Source organism: Ranitomeya imitator, chromosome 1 (assembly GCF_032444005.1).
Source record: "Ranitomeya imitator isolate aRanImi1 chromosome 1, aRanImi1.pri, whole genome shotgun sequence".
Lineage (NCBI taxonomy): Eukaryota > Metazoa > Chordata > Amphibia > Anura > Dendrobatidae > Ranitomeya > Ranitomeya imitator.
In genome coordinates, this window is record NC_091282.1 from 867,792,323 (window position 1) to 867,815,100 (window position 22,778).

The following is a 22,778-nucleotide window of genomic DNA, read 5'->3' on the forward strand; positions in this document are numbered from 1 at the left end:
GCCCCTGGAAGCATTTACCGACGCTCCTCTCGAACTCCGGTCTCAAGAGTGCATTGCGGTCTCACAAGATGATAACGAAGCGGTCTCGCGAGACCGCTACATCATCATCTCGCGTGATCGCAATGCATGGACCGGTTACCGGAGCGTCGCGAGGAGCGGGAAGGGCCCCGGAAGGTGAGTATATCATGATTTTTTATTTTTTTTATTTTTAACATTAGATCTCTGCATAGGCAGCGTCAATAGTAAAAACACCATCACGTGTTTCTCAACGCAAGCAGTGAATACCCAGGCCTTTCCCCGGGAAGGAACAACCACGGGAAGGGCAGCATCCTATGAAGGAAAGCCACCTATGCCAAGCATGGTATCCATCCACAGACAGCTGTTTCAGGGTTTTTGCCCCTCATCAGTGTGGAGTAGGAATCTGGCTATTAGGAGCAGTGCCTAGTAAAAACCCTGAAACAGCTGTCTGTGGATGGATACCATGCTTGGCATAGGTGGCTTTCCTTCATAGGATGCTGCCCTTCCCGTGGTTGTTCCTTCCCGGGGAAAGGCCTGGCTATTCACTGCTTGCGTTGAGAAACACGTGATGGTGTCTCCGCAGCTTCTTTATATGCATCTGCATATTTCCCATAAGGGATGGGGGCAGTGTTCTGGAATCATTGCGTTGAGAAACACGTGATGGTGTCTCCGCAGTGTTGGATGTTTTGGTCTCCCCGAGGCCAATCATCTGTGCCTTTATAGCCTTTTTACTAGGCACTGCTCCTAATAGCCAGATTCCTACTCCACACTGATGAGGGGCAAAAACCCTGAAACAGCTGTCTGTGGATGGATACCATGCTTGGCATAGGTGGCTTTCCTTCATAGGATGCTGCCCTTCCCGTGGTTGTTCCTTCCCGGGGAAAGGCCTGGCTATTCACTGCTTGCGTTGAGAAACACGTGATGGTGTCTCCGCAGCTTCTTTACATGCATCTGCATATTTCCCATAAGGGATGGGGGCAGTGTTCTGGAATCACTGCGTTGAGAAACACGTGATGGTGTCTCCACAGTGTTGGATGTTTTGGTCTCCCCGAGGCCAATCATCTGTGCCTTAATAGTAAAAAGTTGGTCACACAGGGTTAATAGCAGCATTTATGGAGTGTGTTACACCGCGGCATAACGCGGTCCATTAGCGCTGCCATTAACCCTGTGCGAGCGCTAACTGGAGGGGAGTACGGAGCAGGCACTGACTGCGGTGAGGAAGGAGCGGCCATGTTGCCACCGGACTGCGCCCGTCGCTGATTGGTCGTGGCAATGGTCGTGGGCGTTTTGCCACGACCAATCAGCGACTTGGATTCCATGACAGACAGAGGCCGCGACCAATGAATATCCGTGACAGAAAGACAGAAGGACAGACAGAAGGACAGACAGAAAGACGGAAGTGACCCTTAGACGATTATATAGTAGATATGCTTCCTATCCTGGTATATGCTCCCCCAATCCATATGTATGCCCCCATCCTGGTATATGCCCTTCATCCTGGTATATGCTCCCTTCATCCTGGTATATGCTTCTCCAATCCATGTATATGTCCCCTATCCTGGCATATGCTCCCTCATCCTTGTATATGCCCTTCATCCTGGTATATATGCCCCCATCCATGTATATGTCACCCCATCCTTGTATATGTCACCACATCCATGTATTTGCACCCCCATCCTTGTATATATGCCCCATCCTTGTATATATGCCCATCCTTGTATATGCACCCCATCCTTTTATATATGCCCCATCTTTGTATATATGCCCCCATCCTTGTGTATGCACCCCCATCCTTGTATATATGCCCCCATCCTTGTATATGCACTCCCATCCTTGTATATATGCCCCCATACTTGTATATATGCCCCCATCCTTGTATATGTCACCCCATCCTTGTATATGTGCCCCCATCCTTGTATATGTGCCCCATGCTTGTATATGTCACCCCATCCTTATATATGCCCCCATCCTTGTATATATGCCCCATCCTTGTATTAGTCACCGCATCCTTGCATATGCACCTCATCCTTGTATATATGCCCCCATCCTTGTATATGTCACCCCATCCTTGAATTTAGACCCCATCCTTGTAAATGTCACTGCATCCTTGTATATGCACTCCATCCTTGTATATTCACTACCATCCTTGTATATATGCCCCCATCCTTGTATATATGCCTCCATCCTTGTATATGTCACCGCATCCTTGTATATGCACCCCAATCCTTGCATATATGTCCCATCCTTGTATACATGCCCCATCCTTGTATGTCACCCCATCCTTGAATTTACACCCCATCCTTGAATATTTGCCCCATCCTTGTACATATGCCCCCATCCTTGTAAATGTCACTGCATCCTTGTATATGCACCCCATCCTTGTATATTCATCCCCATCCTTGTATATATGCCCCCATCCTTGTATATATGCCCCATCCTTGTATATATGCCCCTATCCTTGTATATGTCACCCCATCCTTGTATATGCACCCCCATCCTTGTATATATGCCCCCATCCTTGTATATGTCACCCCATCCTTGTATATGCACCCCCATCCTTGTATATATGCCCCAATCCATGTATATGTCACCCCATCCTTGTATATGCACCCCCATCCTTGTATATATGCCCCAATCCATGTATATGTCACCCCATCCTTGTATATGCACCCCCATCCTTGTATATATGCCCCCATCCTTGTATATGTCACCCCATCCTTGTATATGTACCCCCATCCTTTTATATGTCACCCCATCCTTGTATATGCACCTCCATCTTTCTAGCGCCTGCCATGCGCCCAGTTGCGGGTATGCCAGAGTCAGTTGCTGGCCTCTGATTGGTCAGCAGTGTGTACACGGACCTGGCAAGAGCATGTGCTGACATACACTTCAGCTAAATGTGTGTCAGAGGACGCAGATCCAGCTAAAGTATGGACTGGCGTCATGGACTGCTCACCCGTCGGCCCCGGTCCACTGATGCGAGAGAGGGACGGCTCTGCGTACCCCCTCTGACAAGCATGCCATAGGTTCGCTACCGCTGGCCTACAACATCATAAGTTGAGGTTTTTTTACATGGATAACAATGCATCAAGCAAACCAGCTTAATAATTCGCTAATTACCACAATTAAATCTCTAGGCAAACTGGTCTAGAATGATGCCAGTATATTTCATAAATCAACTAAAGTTTTGAGGGAGTCCATTAAAAGGAATCTGTCAACAGATTTTTGCTACCTCATCTGACAGTGATATAATGTAGCGGCAGAGACAATTATTTCAGTGACATATCACTTACTAGGCTGCTTGCTGCAGTTCTGATAAAATCACTGTTCTCTCTGTTGCAGATCTTGAATGCTGAGCTCTGTATATCTCCACCCACACCACTGATAGGCAGCTTTCTGTGTACACTGTGCATAGGCAGAAACTGCCGATCAGTAGTTGGGGCAGTGCTTCGAATATGGAGGACTACATGGAAGCATGTTTACTAGTCCTCTTGTGATAATCTTCTGCTGATAAAACAGTGATTTTATCAAAATTAAAGCAAGCAGCCTAATAAGTGACATAGAGTATCTGTCACTACATTATTTCATTATCAGATTAGGTGGCACAAACCTGGTGACAGATTCCCTTTAAGTATTTAAGATATGTCTAATAAATATTATACTATGGTGCACAGCTCTCTCATCTATATCTTTGTATATTTATTACTTTGAAAATAACACATCACTTACCAGGCTTGGAAGATTTATCTTTTACACTATGGACTTGAACATTTGGGTACACAAGGATCCTTGTTTGTTTGTTTCTATAGGAAAAAAATATGGTTCCATGTTAATCTTTATATACATGAACAATGTTTTTATGGTTATTCTTTACAGTAATATAGTTTTATTTCAAATCAGGGTTTACATAGTTAAACATTTGAATATCATTATAGGTCACCCAGTCTGCCACTTAGACAAGAATAGCTGAGCCCTGACGTTCTGCAATTAATTATAAAAGTTACAAGCTCTGTCTGTGTTAAATCACCATCGATAGTGCCAAAGTGAGTGATGAGAGTATTTATTGGTAAAGCTCCACCAACGACACCACAAATTAACGCTGTGTCACAGGCCAAAACACAACAGAACTGTGATCATAATTTGAAGACAAATTCAAACTTCTGGATGTTAATACAAATACCCAGACGGCACATAAAGAGGCAGAATAGTTTCAACTGAAGCATTTCCACTAATGGTGAAGAACTATGGAAAACATGAAGATGCACTAAAAAACAAATGAAGGAATGAATGAATGAATGAATGAATGAATAGGAAGTTATGATGCATGCAGTATTAAAGGGGTGGCCCAGCACACAAAATGTATTTTCTAACTATTTTAACACCCTAATCATTTTTGTAATTTACTTTATTACACAAAACCCTACATTTTCCCCATTTACCAAACCTCTAAATCATCTAGCTAATTACCCCTGCTGGAACAGTACGTCAGATAAAGCAGCGCTGTAGTTACTTACTAGTTTGGTGCGTTGCCACCCCCTATGAAGAGGTCTTGGATCCTGGTTGATGGACGCTGTGTCAGATGTGAGTGCGGGCTCTATGGTTCTGTCTCCACCGCCGCCATAAAATTCTGAGAAACAATTCCTCATCAGGGGACAGAGACAGAAGCAGTGCGTGACACCGGTGTCTCCCCATAGCTTCTAGCACCGCCTTCAAACGAATTGTCATCAGGGGACGGCACTGGTGTCACTCACTGCTTCTATCACTGCCCCTGCTCACTAGATCACTCACATCTGCCACATCGTCCATCACCCAGGATTCAGGACGTTTTCAGAGGGGGCAGCGATGTAACAAACTAGTAACTGCAGCACCACCCTATGTGACGTCCTGTCCTAGGAGAGGCGATGGACTCTACTGCAGCTCCAGCCTTCCTGTGACATTACTTTTGAGACTCCCCTCCAACAAAAACAGTAAAAAAAACACATTTAGGGATAAACTGGATGGTTAAAAGCCTGCGCGTTGTGTAATAGAGGAAACGACAAAAGTGGTTAGGGTGTAAGGATAAATAGTTAGAAAATACATTTTAGGCGCCAGATCACTCTTTTAAGGTGTCTTAAGAAGCACTCTAGAGAAGAAATAAGAAAAGAGCAAACAGAAAAAGAGATACTAACAAAGGGAGGAGGATTATATCTTAAGAAACAATTAAAAAAGAGGAATACTGTTGGAACTTCAAGCAGGCTCAACATAAAAGTGATGTGAACAGGGTAGAATCCATAAAGTATTGCCATGAGAACCAGAAAGAATTGAATTGAATCTGAACGTTCCTGTGCTTTGGCTATAAGTTCCTTTCTGATTTTCAGAGAACGAATATACTGAATTCTGAGGTGAAACTCTAGTTAAAAGGGTTCTTCAGGAATATAAAGAAAATACAAAGCATACTTGAGATAAATACACTGTAAATATAAATATATTTCAACAAAATAATACAAGTCAGGCGGCACAGTCTCCAGAGCGGAGGTTATAACCAGACTGCCCTCATAATAGGTGCTCGGCAGTGGTAAAAATAGCCATGATATTTCCGACCTCCGGTGCTCCTCAAAACAGAAAAAAACAGCTGTGTAATCCAAAATTGTGAGAAAGAAAATGAGGGCACTCACCGGTCTTCTTGAAATACAAAAACTTTTATTGGCAACACATCCAGATAAAATTCATGGCCGGGAATGACGGAGCCGGAGCTCTGGTGAGCAGGGGAGAACAGGGACGACGGCCGTTTCGCGCTGTGCTTGCCCTTCTACGGGTCAGTTAGTGAAAGGGCACTCCGTCGTTCCCAGGCATGGGAAAATTATGCAAAAAATGGAAATAGCCCTTTTTTTCTTTTAAGTCCTTTATCAGTGAAAAAAAAAAAACATATTTGGCATTGTTGCATCTGTAACATGAACTATAAATCTAACACTTCACTTAGCTCTCCCAGTGAATGCCATAATAAAACAGAATCCATAACAATCCAAATTATAAAATGGGCACACAATTTATCGCATCCAGTAAACACAATAAAACAAGGCCAAAATTGTTTTTATTGTTTTATGATCATTTCACTTAAGTAATTAAATGTAAGCACTTGAAAAAGGCTCATGAACTTCAAAATGATACCAATAAAATCTATGGTTGATCACACACACAACAAAAATAAATAAACTTTTAACAGGATGGCAACACATTATTTTGGAAAAATTTGACTTTATTGTAAAAAAGAAAGTGATAAAATACAAGTTAATGATATATACTTGGTATCATCATGTTCATGCTGAACCAAGCTATGAAATGACAATATCAAAATTGCTGTTTTTATGTCATGCAACCTCACAAAAGATGGAATAAAAAGTGACAACTGCAACTTGTCCTATTAAAAACAAGTCCTCATACAACTGCGGCGACACGATAAAAAAAATCTCCCAGAATCTTGTGACAAAAAATAAATATATATTTTAAATTTAACCATTAAAGGACCAAGCCACTTTGTACGTTAATGACTGAGCCTCATTTTCCATTTCCGGCCAGTGTCACTTTATGTGGTAATAACTCTGAAATGCTTTAATTCTGAAATAGTTTTTTCATGAGAAAATGGACCTCAAGATTTGTTGTGCAGTTTCTCCCGAGTACGCTGATACCCCTTATGTGGGGGAAAACTACTTGTGACAGAGTCACTGGTAATGAAATAGAGGAGAGATAGGTTTCACTACGCCTAATGGCATCAGTGATATAAAATCCAGAGTTTTATTTCCTCCAGCAGAGTAAGTGTTGCGAAGGTTAAGTTAACGTATGTTATGGGCTGGTTTTTAGGGGGACATTCATAGAACTGGGGGGAGTCTGGGAGAGTTTCCCCCCTATCTCCACCTACAGAGCCGGCACCACTGTGTGCTGACAGGACCTTGGTGATGTCACATTCATGTGATCAGTCACGTGGTTGAGGAGTCACATGGTCTGGGCTTAAATGGCTGAAGGAAAGAGATTTCAGTGTTCAGTGTGTGAGCCTGAAGAAGAAGCACTCCAGGAAAGTGTGGCATGGACATGTAAAGCTGAACAGTGTGTGTTCTGCCACCATTTTGCTTTGTTTTCCTGTTTTGCCCAGAGGACTGTTTTCTTTACCACGCCTTGGTTTATGCTGCCTACAATAAACCAAAGGAAGTTCTTAAAGCTGCAGTGTACCTCCGTGTGCAGCCAAGTGCACATACTCTCTGGGCACACGACTCGGATGGTAAGGAGCACAATTTGACTTTTTGAATGCAAAATTGACTGGAATTGAGAACGGGCGCAATGTAGCGTTTGGAGAGCCCCTGATGCGCTAAAACAGTAGAAACCCCCCACAAGTGACCACATTTTGGAAACTAGACCTCTCAAGGAACTTATCTAGATATCCCATGAGTACTTTAAATAAAGGTAGCAAGCCAGAGGACGAAGCATTTCATTGCAAACCGCGTGTCGGTTATGGTGGGGCCCTGGTCTCTTACACTGTATGTAATGTTAGCTTTATTTATTGTTCTATGTGTGGTGTGTTTGTTTTTTTATATATTTTTTTACATATTTCTGTGATGCAGACTGTTGGTATAGACTACATTCACACCATTCAGTATTACTCTGATACTATTATGGCTTGCTTCCTTTATTATTTGGCATGATTTGAGGAGCCTACTACTATATAGCTTGGTACAAAAAGAAAAAAAAAGAGCATGAACCGCACATCCCAAAATCATGCGTTGATCTAAAGCCGCTAGGCAAAAATTTATATACTGAACATGAGGTTTTCAGTTTAACATTCTGATGAGACTGTATAAAGCCCACTGCCACTTCACGGCAAACCTCGTAGTGGGTCCTACCGCCCTAATGGAGCGCAGCCGTGCGGCGACCACCGCCACAGTGGCCATGCACCAGCAGGGCGGACGGCCTGTTGCCCCACAGCACCCATGCTGCGAGACTGAGCCCCTATGACTCCAGACCGCGCCGCCCCACCAGCACAAAGCCACAGCAACAATGGCCGCCACACAGCACCAAAATGAAAGGAGCATTGAAACTCACCTTCCTCCAGCTCTTCAGTGAGAGCCAAAATGGGCTAGACCCCTTACTTTGCAGTCTCCTGCTAATTAAAATCACCTGTGCCAAATGGGAGGAGTGCTGGTCCAAGAAAGAGACAAGAACATGCTTGGTTCAAAAAGAAAAAAAAGAGCATGAAATGCAAATCCCAAAATCATACGTTGATCTAAAGCTGCTAGGCAAAGATTTATATACTGAACATGAGGTTTTCAGTTTAACATTCTGATCAGACTGTATGAAGCCCACTGCCACTTCACGGCAGTTGGTGCTGTGTGGCGGCCATTGTTGCTGTGGCTTTGTGCTGGTAGGGCAGCGCGGTCTGGAGTCATGGGGACTCAGTCTTGCAGCATGGGTGCTGTGGGGCAACAGGCCGTCTGCCCTGCTGGTGCATTGCTGCTGTGGCAGTGGGCGCCGTGCGGCTACGCTCCGTTAGGATGGTAGGACCCACTACGAGGTTTGCCGTGAAGTGGCAGTGGGCTTCATACAGTCTGATCAGAATGTTAAACTGAAAACCTCATTCAGTTATATAAATTTTTGCCTAGCGGCTTTAGATCAACGTATGATTTTGGGATGTGCGGTTCATGCTCTTTTTTTTTTTTCTTTTTTGCAAAGCAACTACTACTATATAGGCTTCTCATTATTTAGCTCACTATATGCCTGATCATTTGACATCAATATGACACTTTGTCTCTACTTTATGATATGATATTTTATTTCACTTAATTGACAGCATATGGATTATACAGTGTACTACATGTGATTTTTACCCAGGTGTACCCACCTTCTTTTTTCTGCATCTGAGTCTCCCACTTTTTCTGATCTATTGTGATATTGTTCTTACATTTCTTTTTAATATTGTACAATAAAGATGTTTTTACCTATTTACAAAGATGCCTCATATCTTTAAGTGCTTTTGTTCCTTTTATGCTTCATTTGGCTGTATTCATTTTGGATTGAGAAGATTTTGTGTAGCTACCAGTAATACGGACAGCCCCCTACATTTCTGTTAATAGATGACGAACCTGAGTGGAGACTTGTTTTTCGTGGGTTGAGTAGAAGCCTTTAATAGTGGTATTTTGGGGTACAGCACATTTTGGATCATATTTATCCTATACTCTACGCTGAGCACTTACATCAGGGGTTCCATCTAAATGTACAAAATACATGATTAAGATGAAATTCCCAAGTTACTCTGGACTCCGTCTGGCTTCTGTTTAGTGGTATGTGGCTTTCAGAGGTGCACAAAACTGTGGTTGACTGCCCTCTTAAGCACTCCTAAAGAGACATACAGTATACTTTCTTTGTGTTGGCTGTTGTCACACACTAAACGACATTTTTTTTTTGCAAAATAAAGTTTTTACGTCGCCATATTTTGAGCTATAACATTGGTATACAGTGATTTTGGTGACAACGATGTCTGAATGGTTTTATATTAAGTTTATGGTGCGGATTAAAAATATGACTTTGATTTTGTCAGATTGGCTCTAGTTTCTGAGATATTTAATAATCAATTTATTACAGTAGAATTCTGTCTTCAAAGTGTCACTTTTATGACATTTAAAGTCTACAAATTGAAATACAAAATAATTCTATGAGATATTTAATTACCTAAGACTCTGTTAAAGAGTCAAAAGAAAGACTAAAAGACCAAAAGCTATTGCATTTGTTATCACACACAAGTTGCATTGGGGGATTCTTTTTATGCTGTTCACTGTGTTGTAAAAGTGATAAGACGACTTTATTCTTTGGCTTAGTAAGATTACAGCAATACCACATTTATATCAGTTTTTTATGTTTTGTTGCTTCTACTCAGTAAAAAAAATTTTATAGAAAAATATTGTTTTTGCATTGGTGTATTCTGAGAGCTACAGTTGTTTTATTTTTCCATTGATGGAGCTGTATGGTGGCTTGTTTTTTTTGTGGGAAAAGATGAAGCTTTCAGCTATACCATTTTTATTTACATTATACTCTATCTTACTGACTATAGTGACTATCTTATCCTGCCTATGATATACAGTATGTCCTAAGCTCTATACCATGTCATACCCTGTGCTTTCCTATGCTATACACTACTACATTATAGTTTTATCTTTACACTATACATTATCATATCACTCTCTATATCAAAATAAATTGCGATTCACATAATATTGCATAACTACACCATATATACAACGAAAACCGTAGGACCTAGTTTACACTACAATACCACACAATTGGTATATTCAGGGGTAGGGACGGGACAGTCCAGTCAACATGTCCAAAGTTTCAGAGAGAAACGCACTTTAAAAGCCACTGGTGACCAAGACCATGCTGTAGACTAGTCGGACAAGTGGGACCCCGGCGGCTGTTCCTTGCCTGCTGAACTGGAGTGACAGGTCTCTACCTATACATACACATATTACTCAAGATAAGCTGGTGGAGACAAGCCACCAGGGAACCACCTTTACGGTTAGCATACAGAGCAGTCCCAGCCTCCGGCGGCTCTTAAAGTAGGCTTTTCTCTAAAGAGTCTTAGAGTCATACATATGAAGCTGAGATAATGCAGTCAGTGGCTGATACATGCTGTCCACAAAGTATTTTGTTTCCCAAACCAATAAGCAGTTACTGATTTTGTAATGATATCTTAATTATCTAACTAGGTAAGATCAAAAACTTAATAACCATGGTTGCAAGGGGAGTGACCACAACAGGCCTGTGGAGGATGGAGGCTCAGCTGGGTCAGTGTTATTTTCAACTGTAGGGGCATCTGTGGACACACTTCCAGTTGCAAGCTATTGCGGAGCAGAGAGCCACAGGCAACGTTGCTTTAGGTTTTTTTTTACAGGACCCTTGCCATAATATCATGACTCATACATTGTCAGAGTTTCATCTTTTTACTGAACAAAATATTGCTTTTTGACTGTTATACTAGCACAGCATGCTGCAAGTGACACCTTGCAGAAATTTTTTATGACCAAAACCGACAGTTTGCCAGGGACCACAGACAATCCCAACTGTCTATTTAAAGGGAACCTGTCACCCCCAAAATCGAAGGTGAGCTAAGCCCACCAGCATCAGGAGCTTATCTACAGCATTCTGTAATGCTGTAGATAAGCCTCTGATGTAACCTGAAAGATGAGAAAAAGAGGTTAGATTATACTCACCCAGGGGCAGTCCCGGTCCGGTTCAGGTCCGATGGGCATCGCGGTCCAGTCCGGTGCCTCCCATCTTCTTACCATGACGTCCTCTTCTTGTATTTGTGACGCCCAGGAGACCGGGATACCCAGCACCGGACCAATGGAGTCTGTCTCTTGAGGGGGATGTCACGGGTGGCTTGACCCGGTGCTGTGGCCTCAGGCAATGCACAGTGTAAGGGGTATCATGAGGGGACAGGCACTTACTTGATCAGCAGCAGGTTCTCCCAGCGGTGACGATCTCGATCCTGGATAGATGGCTATTGTCCAAATGAAAGACTGAGGCACTGAAACGTTTAACCAGTTTACTTTAACATAAAAGGATTTACAACCAGTCCTGTCACCGGAGTCTGTATGGGAACTCTGAGTTACTTTGACCCTGCCGGGGTCTTCGCCTCTTATTGTGCGCAATTTCTGTGTGGCCCTGCTGCTGTATGTGAACTGGCTGCCGGCCCAATCTGTCCCCTCCGGGTCCTGGTTCGACGGGCAACCCGAGTCCTTTTATCGGTTTACCCCCTCTGGGAGTACCGCTGAACTCTGTGTCTGTTGCTGCGTCCGGCCCTAGTGAAGCTGATATCACCTCACATTTTTCCGGTTGCTGTATTATATATAATGAATACAGCCACAGATCCGGTATCCGTCTTTGCGCCTGTTCTGGGTAGTGATTAATGCTACCCGGTTCTCACAATGTCCTTTTTCTCTATCCCTCTTCTCCTCAGGCCGGTGATTTAGGCCTGGTAACAGTCACAGGGCTGTTAGAGATTCAACTGTATGACCTCTCACTTTCAGCTCCTTAGCCCAACTGCCATTTCTTCTCTCAGACCAGAATGGATCAAGGGGAGTCTCTGGAGCTCCCCCTTCTGGCCGGAGGTGGTAGTGCAGTCTTGCTATTTTAGTATTTGTACTTACTGTCAGTAACTATTTTTGTGGCAAATACCCCTAGGGGTGCCACATTCCCCCTTAGTTAAGAACAGTACTCCGGGACTGTGGGACAATAACATTTTGAAATAACAATTAATATGTACAGAGTCTTAAAAATGAAAAGTTACAAAAACCACTCAAGGAAACAAAAATAGAGTTCTGTAAAAAGTCACTTCAAATAGCGTCCATTAATACAGTTCTATCCTTGAAGGTATTAGGAACGGCACTGTACTTAGTGTCCAGGAATTTAGTTCCATTTTTCCAACGGAGTTATCAATATAAAGTCTAAAGAAAGTTCAAAAAGAGCAAAAAGCAAAGTTCAAAAAGCAGTCTTTCCGGAGCTTTGATTTAGTGCCTCCGGGCTGATAAAAAGTTCAAGAATATGCAATAAGTTCATACAGACAAGTCTCTGTAGGCACTGGGCTTAAACGTTGCAGACTGATAACAATGACTATACTACATTTTCTGTTTAACTATATATGGCATAACATATATACAATTCACATTATGAGCTTTATAGTTGGTAATCTGCATACCTGGCCGGTAATTGGCCCTGGGTACTACGCTGTGATCTACGTAATAATGGTATCTCTTCATGTGGTGTACTACTGTCTACTGCGGATGTAGTATCTGCCCGCTCTGCTAAAGATAATTCCACGACTATGGAGTTGGCAAGTCCACCGTGAATGGGATCACTCTGATCAGGAATCTGTTCTTCCTGGCCTGGAATCTCCTGTAGTACGGGGTCAGCCTCTTCCTGTCTTGGGACTTCTGGTGTTGGGTAAAAGGCCACCATGGGAACCACTACTGCACCATGGTATGTTAGTAGGGTTCTGGGAAAGTCTCCTATACAGGTGTGATACATTTCCTCTTCTTTTTCCTTTACTAGTTGAACCTGTATGGGTTGAATAACTTCTGGTTCTGGCTGGACAACTTCTGGCTCTTTCAATGCTTCTGGACATAATTTAAGATTGTCTCTTGACACTAGTACAGATGTTAAGCCCCCGTTTTTGCTAACGAGACACATTTTAGGATTATCCATTCTTGTTGGTAAAATTATTTAGGGTACGGTTTCCCACTGATTGTCTAGTTTATTGGTTCGACGATTTCTCTTGAGCACTTGGTCACCCGGTCTTAATGGGGTCGCTAGAGCATTCTGGTTGAAAGTTCGCTCTTGTCTTTCTCTAGTTTGCTGAAGGCTTCTTTCCACACTCTCTTGCACTTGGCGATACTGCTTTTGCCGTATGATATCCCAATTGGAGTCTTGGACTTCTGCGTCTGGTTTCAGAATTCCCATTTCTAGATCGATTGGTAATTGGCCGGGTCTTGCACGCATAAGGTAAGCTGGGGTGCAATTGGTGGAACTCACCGGGACATGATTATACAGATCCACCAAGTCAGGCAATTTCTCTGGCCATTGATTCCTTTCTGCCTCAGGTAAAGTCTTAAGTAGTTCTATTACAATATGGTTCATCTTCTCACATAAGCCGTTTGTTTGTGGATGATAGGCCGCCGTCCGGATCTTTTTGCAACCATACATATTACAGAATTCTCTGAAGATCTCTGATTCAAAGGCTGTACCTTGGTCGGTGAGAACCTGTTCCGGATATCCATGGGGTCTACAAAAGTACGTTTGGAACGCTTTGGCTGCTGTTTTTGCTGTCAGATCTTTTACGGGTACTACTACCAAGAGGCGTGAATAATGGTCCACGATGGTCAAGGCATAGACATAGCCGGACCGGCTTGGTGTCAACTTCACGTGGTCCATGGCTACAAGTTCAAGTGGTTGTTTGGTGATTATGGGCTGCAGTGGTGCTCTTTGGTTCTTTTGATCGTTTCTTCTGAGGTTGCACGGGCCACAATTTCTGCACCACTGTTCGATTGATTTTCTCATCCCGACCCAATAAAATCTTTCTCTTAGAAGTACTTCTAACTTTTTCCAACCGAAGTGACCAGCACCATTATGGTAAGCTTCGAGGACCATCTTGACATCTTGTTTAGGCACGATAATCTGCCAAACCAATTCATGTGTTTTCGGATTGGTGTACCTTCTACAGAGCTTCCCTTGATACAGGAACATTTTGCCTCTCTCTTTCCAGAGTTGATGCGTCTCTTCTGGGGCATCATCATCGGGATATACACTTTGCTCAGCTAACAGTTCCTTCACCAACTTCACAGCCGGATTGCTGTCTTGGGTGTCAGCCCATCTATGGTGTGCTAACGGATTAAAATTCACCTCTTGTTGTTTCTGATAGGTACTTGACTGATGATGTTTTGCCTTGGGACGATGGAAGGCTGGTAGTTCAATTTCTTCAAGCTCCCCCGTTTCCTCTTCTACATCTCTCAAGTGTGGCATCCGGGATAGGGCATCGGCATTTCCATTCTTGCGACCTGCTCGATACTTGATTATGAAGTTGTAATTAGATAACCGGGCTATCCATCGCTGTTCTAACGCACCTAATTTGGCTGTGTCCAGGTGGGTCAACGGATTGTTGTCAGTATAGACAATAAATTCTGCAGCGGCCAGATAGTGTTTGAAACGCTCCGTCACAGCCCAAACTACTGCCAGTAGTTCCAATTTGAAGGAGCTGTAATTTTCTGAATTTCTTTCAGTAGGCCGGAGCTTTCTACTTGCAAAGGCGATGACTTTCTCCCGACCTTCTTGCTTTTGTGACAGCACCGCTCCTAGTCCCACATTACTGGCATCGGTGTAGAGGATGAAAGGTTTATGGTAATCTGGGTATGCCAGAACCTCTTCTCCGGTTAGTGCCTTCTTTAGTTGTTCAAAGGAGTCTTCCCTTTCGTCGTTCCACTGAAAAGGAGGGTTTCGGTTTGAAGGTTTCTTCGTCTGCCCTACCAAGGTGTCTTGCAAGGGTGCTGCCAACTTGGTAAATCCTTTTATAAATCTGCGATAGTAACCCACCAATCCCAGGAATTGTCTCACTTCTTTTGCGCTGGTAGGTCTTGGCCAATCCCTTATGGCGCTTATTTTCTCGGGATCTGGTGCTACTCCCTCCGAACTCACGATGTGTCCCAGGTACTGTACCTTTGGCTTGAGAAGGTGACATTTGGATGGCTTGACTTTCATGCCATACCTGGATAAGGCTTCGAACACTTCTGCCAGGTCTATTAAGTGTTGTTCGTAAGTCTTTGAGTAGACGATCACATCATCTAGGTACTGGAGGACGGTCTCGAAGTTCTTGTGTCCGAGGCAGCATTCCATCAGCCGCTGGAAGGTACCGGATGCGTTGCAGAGTCCGAACGGCATGCGATTAAATTCACATAGACCCATTGGTGTGGTGAATGCCGTCTTTTCCTTATCTCTCTCAGCCACAGGGACTTGCCAATACCCGCTTGTTAAGTCGAAGGTGGAAAAATAATTAGCAGATTTCAAAGCAGTTAAGGACTCTTCTATCCTAGGCAAGGGGTAGGCGTCTTTATGGGTGATGTTATTAATCTTCCGGTAGTCTACGCACATTCTCATGGTTCCGTCCTTTTTTTTGACAATCACTAGAGGGGCCGCCCAGGGGCTACAGCTGTCTCTTATTACCCCAGCCTGTTTCATTTCCCTCAGCATATCTTTTGCACATTGATAGTGAGCGGGCGGTATGGGTCTATATCTTTCTTTTATTGGGGGATGGTCACCTGTGGGGATTGTGTGTTCTACCCCTTCTATCCGTCCGAAGTCCAATGGGTGTTTACTGAAGACTTGTTCATATTCCGTCACTAGCCTATACACCCCTTGTTTTTGATGGGTAGGTGTTGAATTTATGCCCACGTGTAGCTGTTGGCACCAATCCTCCATTTCTCCATCTGAGCCATTGCCTTCCACCTGACAGGTTGGTTCTAAGGGCTCAATGGTTGTGATGGCATTGTTGTCAACAGTATATAGCTTTGCCATTGTAGCATACCTTGGCAAAGTGACCTCTTCCTCTCCACAGTTCAAAAGTCGTACCGGCACTCGTCCCCGGTGTACCTCGACTATCCCTCGTGCTGTGAGTATAGTGGGCCTGCTGTCAGTGTACACTGGTTCTATTAAGGCTTGATAATCTCGTCCCTTAGTACCAATGGCTGCTCTACACCATACCAGCATTTCTGTTTTTGGTGGGATTACAATAGACGTTGGATCACTTACCCTCACACTGCCGATTTCTCCACCTGCAACTTCTACCTGTTGCCTTAACATCAATACTTTTATTTCCCTCCAGAGAACTCTCTGCTGGCAGGATTGGGCAGTTTCAGCAATTTGCTGTAAGACAGAAATGACTTCGGAAAAGCAGTTCTCTAACACATTCATTCCTATCAATACAGTTGGTTCACAGTTCCGCCGGTCAACATCAACAACAATTATACCCTGTTTCTTCAGTTCTACTTTACCAATCTTTATGGTCATCTCCCTGAATCCTAGTTTCGGTACCAACTTACCATTACTGGCCCATATATCTAGTTCAACATTAGAGGACCCTTTATCAATATCTGCATCAGCCCAGTACCTCTTATAAAGGATATACGGTATAGATGAAATCTGGGAACCTGTGTCCAGCAAAGCGTTGAGGGGAATTCCGTCCAGCACGATAGGGATAATGGGTCGTCCTCCGATGTACCTGTCATGCCAGGGTGTTGGGCCTTGAAAGTTCATTCCTGCGAAGCGGCCCGCATTCCCAGGGGATTCCTGTTTAAATCACAATCTCGTGCAAAGTGGCCCGGCTGCTGGCAACGGCGGCAAATGGGCTGTCCATCCGGTTGGTAGCGGTCGCGGGGTCGTCCTCTCCATGTCGGGTATCTCCGGGGTCTCATCCATGGAACATCCTCTCTACAGTTTGCCAACTCCATCTTGTGTCCTCTCATCTCCTGCATGGTTTTAGCCATTGAAGCAACAACATCAGCTAAAGAGTCAAGCTTTTGTTGAAGAGCCTCATTAGTACTGGGCCCCAGGGGCTTAGCAATGGCCCCAGACATAGCTGATGTCACTGGCACTCCCTGTTGTTGAGGTGCCTCTGCCATGGGTTGCGCAGGATCCTGATCCCGAGGTGCCTCTGCCAGCTGGAGACGTATAGCGCTCTCCTTTAATTGGGCAAATGTCAATTCAGGGTTCTTAAAAACAAGCATGCTCACATGCCCCCGGTGAGAAGGGGTGTAGAGTCCCTCAATAAATTGATCTCTTAGCAGTTTATCCGCTCCGGTGTTAAAAATGGGTTCAGCCAGTGTAAGTGATTTAAGGGCTTCCTGCAGGTTTAAGGCAAAGTCTCTCACGCCCTCATTAGCTTTTTGTTTGCAACTAAAGAATCGTATTTTAGCTTTGCTGCTGGCCGTGGTTTCAAATGTAGCTTTTAATCCAGCAAATATGCGTTCAACAGTGCCTTTTAGATCAGCTGCCCATGCTGTGACTTCTCGCTTAGCATGGCCACTTAACTGCATCATCAGGAGACTAACACGCTGAACTTCACCCACAGGGAACATGTCAAAATGGGCCAGCATCTTTTCTCTGAAATCGTCAAGGGTATTAGGCTCACCTTCATACATTGGAAGCCATGGGCCACCCGGGGTATATGGCATCAGCACCGGCATGATGGGCGCCACTCCTTGCACCGCTGCGCTGCCGGACTCTCTATTGACACTCTGTCTTTCAGCTGCATTAGCGTTGCCGAGTGCTGCGGCGTCTCCGTGCTGCGACATACTGTGCCCCCTTAGTTAATCCGGACCCTTCCGGTCCTCGGCTTCTGTCGGGATAGTGTAGATTCGTTCCGCTGTGCAGCAGGATCGATTTTCCCCTTGCTCTGATGTCAGAGCGCTCAGCTTGGTGCCGCCCACAATGACGCCCCCTGCTGCTCCCACCCACCGCGCTCTGTAATGGCGGATTCTGAAGTTTTTCAGTTAGACTGGGGCTCAGGTGATGGCGTAGCTCAATTAACAGTCTCGTGCCTAACGGTTATGAAGTGATTACCTCAGGGGATGGCGGCCATCTTTACTCCGTTATAACCAATGGGGAAAAGTCACTTTCAATAGTTTTCAATGGGGAATGGATTTTTCTTTAATAAAGTCAATTTTCAAGATTTTTCATCCCAGTTTTCACAGTTTTGGGCTCCAATCACGGCACACAATACCCGGTATACGGGCTGGCTAGATCCTGTTCGTGACGCCAATTGTGACGCCCAGGAGACCGGGATACCCAGCACCGGACCAATGGAGTCTGTCTCTTGAGGGGGATGTCACGGGTGGCTTGACCCGGTGCTGTGGCCTCAGGCAATGCACAGTGTAAGGGGTATCATGAGGGGACAGGCACTTACTTGATCAGCAGCAGGTTCTCCCAGCGGTGACGATCTCGATCCTGGATAGATGGCTATTGTCCAAATGAAAGACTGAGGCACTGAAACGTTTAACCAGTTTACTTTAACATAAAAGGATTTACAACCAGTCCTGTCACCGGAGTCTGTATGGGAACTCTGAGTTACTTTGACCCTGCCGGGGTCTTCACCTCTTATTGTGCGCAATTTCTGTGTGGCCCTGCTGCTGTATGTGAACTGGCTGCCGGCCCAATCTGTCCCCTCCGGGTCCTGGTTCGACGGGCAACCCGAGTCCTTTTATCGGTTTACCCCCTCTGGGAGTACCGCTGAACTCTGTGTCTGTTGCTGCGTCCGGCCCTAGTGAAGCTGATATCACCTCACGTTTTTCCAGTTGCTGTATTATATATAATGAATACAGCCACAGATCCAGTATCCGTCTTTGCGCCTGTTCTGGGTAGTGATTAATGCTACCCGGTTCTCTCAATGTCCTTTTTCTCTATCCCTCTTCTCCTCAGGCCGGTGATTTAGGCCTGGTAACAGTCACAGGGCTGTTAGAGATTCAACTGTATGACCTCTCACTTTCAGCTCCTTAGCCCAACTGCCATTTCTTCTCTCAGACCAGAATGGATCAAGGGGAGTCTCTGGAGCTCCCCCTTCTGGCCGGAGGTGGTAGTGCAGTCTTGCTATTTTAGTATTTGTACTTACTGTCAGTAACTATTTTTGTGGCAAATACCCCTAGGGGTGCCACATTTTCATTCAGGTGTACTTTGTCTGCCCTGTTGAGGGCAGAGCAAACAACTGCAGTGCGCAGGTGCCGGGCCTCTCTGACCTTTCCCAATGCCTGCGCACTGCAGGACTTTGCTCTGCCCTCAACAGGGCAGACAAAGTACACCTGAATGAATACAAGAAGAGGATGTCATCGTAAGAAGACGGGAGGGACCGGACCGGGACCGCCCCTGGGTGAGTATAATCTAACCTCTTTTTAACATCTTTCAGGATACATCGGGGGCTTATCTACAGCATTACAGAATGCTGTAGGTAAGCCCCTGATGCTGGTGGGCTTAGCTCACCTTCGATTTTGGGGGTGATAGGTTCCCTTTAATACAGAAAGAGAAAGAAGAGAAACAATGGGGTGTCTCACTTCTGTATTTTACCACTGTTCTCTATTTCATTTCAAACTATTGCCAAGTTCTTTTTCAAATGTCATTAATTTTTGATTGTTTCTTATACAGTGGCGTAGGAAGGGGGGTGCGGGGGGGGCGAGCCGCCCCGGGCGGCACAATGTGGGGGCGGCTATCAGCATGGCTGCGCGCACTCATTCTCTGCTCCTTCCTCCCAGCATTATGAGGACTGGAGCAGAGCACTGGCAGTGCGCGCGGCCGTGCAGAGTTGCTGGCTGCAGTGTAGCAGGGGCACACAGTCACACACGCTGTGACTCACCCCCGCACCTGCAGTCAGCAGCAGAAGCTCCGATCCCGCCCCTCCAGCAGCGTCACAGCTCTCACAATGTGAAGAGCCATGGAGGGGCGGGGCTAAATGTCGGGGGCGGAGCCACGGACAAGCAGGAAGAAGAGGCAGAAGGAAATATGAAAATCAGAGCGGGAGACAGAAAAAATGTGAGAACAGAGACAGAAAACAACAGAGAGGCAAGACACAGGTGAGAAGTATATATGTATATATATATATATATATATATATATATATTACATCATTGTCTAAGGGTCACACTTCCGTCTTTCTGTCTGTCCTTCTGTCTTTCTTTCTTTCACGGATATTCATTGGTCGCGGCCTCTGTCTGTCGTCGCTGATTGGTCTCGGCAGCTGCCTGTCATGGCTGCCGCGACCAATCAGCGACGGGCACAGTCCGATTAGTCCCTCCGCTGCAGTCAGTGCCCGGCGCCTGCTCTATACTCCCCACAATCAGCGCCCGCTCCATAATCCCCTCCAGTCACCACTCACACAGGGTTAATAGCAGCGGTAACGGGCCGCGGTGTAACGCACTCTGTTACCGCTGCTATTAACCCTGTGTGTCCCCAACTATTTACTATTGATGCTGCCTATGCAGCATCAATAGTAAAAATATGTCATGTTAAAAATAATTAAAAAAATGAAAAAACCTGCTATACTCACCCTCCATCGCCTTTCCCGCTCCTCGCAACGCTCCAGTGCCCGCTCCATGCAAGCGGCAGCTTCCGGTGCCAAGGATGGTATGTGAGAAGGACCTGCCATGACGTCACGGTCATGTGACCGCAACGTCATCACAGGTCCTGCGCTCATACCAACCCTGGGACTGGAAGCTGCCTCGTGCGATACAGGGCCAGAATTCATCGGAGGGTGAGTATGTTTATTTTTTATTTTAAGTCTGTATACTACGTGGCTCTGTGCTGTATACTCCATCACTGGGCAATATACTACGTGGCTGGGCAATATACTACGTGACTGGGCAATATACTACGTGGCTGGGCAATATACTACGTGGCTGGGCAATATGCTACGTGGGCTGTGCAATATACTACATGGCTGTGTTATATACTACGTGGCTGGGCAATATGCTACGTGGGCTGTGCAATATACTACATGGCTGTGTTATATACTACGTGGCTGTGTTATATACTACGTGGCTGTGCTATACGCTATGTGGGCTGTGCTATATACTGCGTGGGCTGTGTTATACACTACGTGGCTGTGCTATATGCTACGTGGGCTGTGTTATATGCTATGTGGCTATGCTATATTTCTCTGCTGTTTCTGCATCATGAATCATGCTATGTGTTAAAGGGGGGGCCCACTGAGACTCTTTCGCCCGGGGCCCTCTAAAACCGCGGCCGGCGCTGCAGCTGTTTAACGCTATTGACGTGCGGGCCCGCGCCCGTACGTACGTCAATAGTTAACAACAGCCACCAGCCATTTGGAGGCTGGCAGCTGAAGTCGGCCGCAGCGCACACGTCGACGGCTTCTGACGTCATTGTCAGTCGCCGGCGAGTGCACGCTTCAGCTGCGTGGAGAGAGCAGGAGCGCGGTCAGGTAAGCAGAACTTGTTTTTTTTTTTGCAGACCCTATCATGTGTGTTGCCCTATTTTTGGTAACCTTTGTGTGTATTGAGCCGAGGGGGGGCGCCAAACTCGGGAGCAGCCCCGGGCGGCAAAAGCTCCAGCTACGCCCCTGTTCTTATACATTGCAGACACGTCTGGGAAAGCACTCTTGCAAGTAGTTGTCAATGTTGGCTTTTTCACATACCTAGATTATAAGTGAGGTCTCACAGTGCAGTCTAATTCCCATAAACAAATGTAGATTATCTTTTACACAGAATGGTAACCTGAGGAGTAGACACCATATTGGAGGAGCTTAATTTTACAAGCGCAAAAATCCAGCTGCTGCGGAGAAGAAGGCAGCTCGGGTACATCACATAAGCCTACTAGCAGCTGTTGTTCTTGGCAACTTCTGCAGCAAGACATAAGCTTTCTAGATTAGCCCTCCCTCTACATCAGCATCTGTATAAACAAGAAAACTGTTTAAATCACTACAAGGCAAAAAAATAGTGCAGGGGCTGCTGTTGAATAAAAATATTCAAGATAATGCCATCATCTATTATGGAAAACAAGCTGTATACAATAGAGCCAAAAAGCCATGACCATAGTTTACTACTGTATATTAGTTGCTATGCACATACATTTTTTCCCTAAGTCAGTATACTCTTAAAGATAATGTGACATTTGAAAATGGTCAAAAAATTAAAACTATTTCTCTGCTCACCTTCTTAAAAAAATACAACTTTCAAAGACCGTTCATTCAATGTATACAAGGTGCAAGGGTACAATGCCCAGTAGGTTAATGAATGCAACATACTGAATCCAATCCAACTAATTTAAAATCCAGCATTAATGAGTAAAACATTTTCAAACATCCCAAGTTCAGAAACATATACATGTACTTTCCGATGTATTTTGAACCTTTGATTTTTGACAGTTCTTAGTGATGGGAAAAAAAGAAAAAATAATCTAAGAGTCTTAAGTTTGAGACATGTAGTATATACACGGCTGTATACACAGTCATGGCCAAAAGTGTTGGCACTCTTGAAATTATTGCAGAAAATTAAGTATTTCTCCCACAACATTATTGCAATTACACATGTATTGTTATACACATGTTTGTTTCCTTTGTATATGTTGGAACAACACAAAAAATACTGAGAAAAAAGGCAAATTGAAAATCATTTCACAAAAAAAAATGGCCGGACAAAATTGTTGGCACCTTTCCAAAATTGTGGGTAAACAACTTTGTTTGTTTGAAGCAG

The 22,778-nt window shown here is 44.7% G+C and overlaps 1 protein-coding gene across 4 annotated transcripts in view; it reads right to left on the reverse strand.

Moving 5' to 3' along the window:
* CSGALNACT1 (chondroitin sulfate N-acetylgalactosaminyltransferase 1) overlaps positions 1 to 22,778 on the reverse strand; it is a 503,870-nt gene that overhangs the window by 291,154 nt on the left and 189,938 nt on the right. For all 4 annotated transcript variants that reach the window (XM_069742516.1, XM_069742534.1, XM_069742525.1 and 1 more), the window contains exon 3: positions 3,748 to 3,821. The gene's annotated coding sequence lies outside the window, so the exon portion shown is untranslated. The remainder of the gene's footprint in view (positions 1 to 3,747; positions 3,822 to 22,778) is intronic.